This window comes from Myotis lucifugus, unplaced genomic scaffold (genome assembly GCF_000147115.1).
Source record: "Myotis lucifugus unplaced genomic scaffold, Myoluc2.0 scaffold_1189, whole genome shotgun sequence".
Lineage (NCBI taxonomy): Eukaryota > Metazoa > Chordata > Mammalia > Chiroptera > Vespertilionidae > Myotis > Myotis lucifugus.
In genome coordinates, this window is record NW_005872237.1 from 92,415 (window position 1) to 96,493 (window position 4,079).

General features: G+C 59.2%; 1 pseudogene; it reads left to right on the plus strand.

The window, feature by feature from the left end:
* LOC102421862 overlaps nt 1-4,079 on the plus strand; it is a 9,789-nt pseudogene that overhangs the window by 481 nt on the left and 5,229 nt on the right.

A 4,079-nucleotide genomic window follows, 5' to 3' on the forward strand; every position in this document is an offset into this window, starting at 1 on the left:
CCCTGTGATCCCCCGGAAGCTCTGTAACCATCACCTGCCAGGGTACCTCAGTGGCTGAGTACTTTCTGGAGAAAGAGGGAAGCCCAGCACCATGGAAAACACAGAGTCCACTAGAGCCCGGGAACAAAGCCAATTTCTCCATCACATACATGACAGATTTACATGCAAGGAGATATCAATGTTACTGTTACAGCCCTGATGGCTGGTTCAGAACCCAGTGACCCCCTGGAGCTGGTGGTGACAGGTGAGAGGACACTCAGGGGTCCCAACCTCAGGCTCTGCCCTCAGGAAGGGGGTCAGCTCTCAGGGTGTCTCCCTCTCACAGCCCAGCCCTGAGGGACGTGAGGGAGGTGTGAGCCCATTTAACACGCTGCCTCCTCTTCTCCTAGGAGCCTACAGCAAACCCAGCCTCTCAGCCCTGCCCAGCCCTGTCATGCCCTCAGGAGGGAACGTGACCCTCCAGTGTGGCTCAGGGCAGGGATTTGACAGGTTCCTTCTGACTAAGGAAGGAGATCACAGGCTCTCCTGGACCCTGGAATCACAGCCACAGCCCAGTGGACGGTCCCAGGCCCTGTTCCCTGTGGGCCCCGTGACCGCCACCCACAGGTGGACGTTCAGATGCTATAGCTGTTCCTGGTACAGCCCCCAGGTTTGCTCACACCCCAGTGACCCCCTAGAGCTCCTGGTCCCAGGTGAGTCCCATTATTGTCCCATGCTTGGATTGAGGCAACATATACATTATTGGGATCTTTGCTGTGAGGGGAGCCCCATGTGAGAGGAAGGGGTGAGAGGAAGCACAAGGTCTCCTGGGCTAGGGACACAGAGAGAGACAGTGAGACCCTATGGGCCAAGAAAAGGGAGTTTATGGGAGGAGCAGCCCCTGTAACTCATGTCTGGTCTCCCCAGGTGAGTCTGGGAAGCCCTCCCTCCTGAGCCAGCAGGGCCCCATCGTGGCCTCTGGACAAAGCCTGACCCTCCAGTGTCTCTCTGATGTCGGCTATGACAGATTCGCTCTGCACAAGGAGGGGGGAAAGGACCTCCCCCAGAGCCTTGTCCTGCAGCCCCAGGCTGGGCTCTCTCAGGCCCACTTCCCCCTGGACACTGTGAGCAGCTCCCACGGGGGCCGGTACAGATGCTACGGTGGATACAACCTCTCCTCCAAGTGGTCGGCCCCCAGTGACCCCCTGGACATCCTGGTGGCAGGTGAGGAGCCAGTGGGTTCAGTCAGGTACCCAGACTCTACACAGGCCCTGCTGGGGTTCTCAGGTGGTGAGGCCAGAATGAAAGTGCAGGCCCCAGGGAGGGAGAGAGACAGAGAGAGACAGGGGGTGAGAGGGGAATGGGGAAGACACAGAGAAACAGAGACAGACAGAGAGGAGGGTTCTCAGAGAGAGACTTGGTGACTCTCAGGTCAGAACAAGGTGGGCAGGCAGCCCTCACCCTCCCTCCCTCTCTCTAGGACACCTGCCTGACACACCCTCCCTCTCGGTGCAGCCAGGCCCCAGGGTGGCCTCAGGAGAGAACGTGACCCTGCTGTGTCAGTCACAGAGCCCGATGGACACGTTTCTTCTGTCCAAGGAAGGGGCAGCCGGTCCCCCACTGTGTCTTAAATTAAAGCACCAAGCTTCCCAGTACCAGGCGGAGTTCTCCATGAGTCCTGTGACCTCAGCCCACGGGGGCACCTACAGGTGTTACAGCTCACACAGCTCCTCCCCCTACCTGCTGTCACTCCCCAGTGAGCCCCTGGAGCTCCTGGTCTCAGGTGAGGGGCCCTGGCCTGTCTGCTGAGCTGTCAGCTCAGGGTCCTGTCCCCGGAAGAATCATGGGCTGAAAGGGAGGGAGGGGCTCTAGGGATGGTCACCCAGAGGAGATCTGCCCCTCAGACACGCCCTGTTCCCTCTCCACCCCTCCCCCTCACCAGGTCCAGAAGGTGCCAGGTGGGCAGTAGGAGGGATTTAGTGAGGACTCTGTGTGAGGGAGGCTCCAGGGTCAGCCCCAGACTCTCACTCTCTTCCTGTCCTACTCAGGCCCCTGGGACCCAGCCCCACTCCCACAGGGTCCTCTTTGCTCAGAGGGAGACAGCTCCCCTGGGCAGTTCTGAGTCTGAGGACCTAATGTCGCCCATGCGCTAAGGGCAGGTTGTGTCCTAAGGCTGCTAGGAGCTGGGGACAGATTTCAGGGCCCCAGGGGATCTGAGGCTCGGTCTCCCCCACCCAGGGAGTCAGGCCCACAGACCAGCAAGTAAGGGTCTCTGTGTGGAGGTGGTGGGTGCCTCCATGGGGGACAGGAGCTGAGCTACAAGGGCTTCAGGCCCCACTGAAGTCTTTCACTTGGACTTGCCCTTCCCCTGTCTGGGCCTCAGTGTCTCCAGGTGTGAAAGGAGAGAATCCTTGTCCAGAGCTTAGATTTCCTGTCGGTTCTGGCCCTGACCTCCTGGGAGAAGGGCCTCACAGGAAGCCCCCAGGACGTGATGTTATAGGGCCTGTCCCCTCTGTCTCAGTGACGGTGACACTGTACAGGGAGGGACAGGCAGGACAAGGGTTCAGGCACCCAGTCCTACCCCTCAGCTCAGGCTCAGCTCAGAGGAGGGAACAGGATGGATCAGCCCTGGTTCAGCTCCTGGTTCTGCTGCTCCTGCTGTGGGGCTGGGCGGTCCCTTCTCTCCTCTGAGTGTCGGGTTCTGTCTGCTCATCCCTGGTCCCATCCTGCTCACAGGCTGCTGGGAGATGAGGTGACATAAGGGCCTCACAGAGCTCAGGAAGGCAGAGCCCCCAGCCTAGCCCAACCGTCCGAAGGGGACATCAGGGCCCTGTGGGTGGGGATGGATCTGGAAAAGACTCAGACTCCACAACACACCCTGTCCCTCCTGTCCCTGCTGTGCTAGGGGCAGGGAATGGGGAAAGACCCTCAACTCCAGATGAGATGTGGACAGGCCCCTGCAGAGGAGAACAGAGCACAAAGCTGGTGTCCCCCTGGGGGCAGCATGAGGACAGCACAGGGAGCTCATAGTCCTGGCTTCCAGTCCCAGCCCTGCCCCACCCAGGCTGGGTGACCTGGGCATGTGATTAACCTCTCTGAGCCTCAGTGAAGTGGGTGGTGGGGTCAGCAATCCCTGGTGCATGACTGCTGTGAGGTGAGAGATGAATTGACATCAGCATGTGCCTCGCACACAGTAGGTGCTCATTAAATAGCATAACTGGCTCATTCTTGACATGATGAGGGGATGAGGGGTCCCCAGAACCTTTCATGTCTGATTCCTTTCCAGGAGACATCCCCAAACCATCCATTTGGGCTGACCCAGGCCCCATCGTCACCAAATGGAGCCCTGTAACCATCTGGTGTCAGGGGTCTCTGCAGGCTAGTGCCTACCTTCTGTATAAAGAGAGGGGCTCTGAGCCCTGGGAAAGGAGGATACCACAGGACTCCAGCAACAAGGCCCGTTTCCGCATTAAAGCCATGACCTCACACCATGCAGGGCTGTACCAGTGTGCATATTACACCACTAGGGACATACTGTCACATTGGAGTGACCCCCTGCTCCTGGTGGTGACAGGTAAGGGAGATAGAGGTCCCCTCCTCCCTTTGGGCTCCAGGTCACAGGCAGAGGGCATATAATGTGACCTCAGCAGGTCTGACCCCTCACAGACACACCTGGGACATGAGGGTGAAGGTCCCTTTAACACAGATTATTTCTCCTCCCTCAGGAATGTACTCTGCACCCTCCCTCTCAGCCCAGCCAAGCCCTGTGGTGGCCTCAGGATGGAACGTGTCCCTCTCCTGTAGCTCACAGTCCACATGGGGCCCTTTCCATCTGCTGAAGGAGGGAGGGGCTGACCCGCCCCGACACATGGAAGCAGAACCCAGGATCCATGCTGGGAGGTGGCGGGCCATCTTCTCTCTGGGCCCCGTGAGCGCCTCCCATGGGGGGACCTACAGATGCTATGGTTCTTCCAGGACCTACCCCAGCGTGTGGTCACAGCCCAGTGCCCCTCTGCACATTGAGGTCACAGGTGAGGGACAGGCCCGGGTGCATCCTCATCTGTATCCTGGGCTCACATGACAGACATGAATTGTGTGCC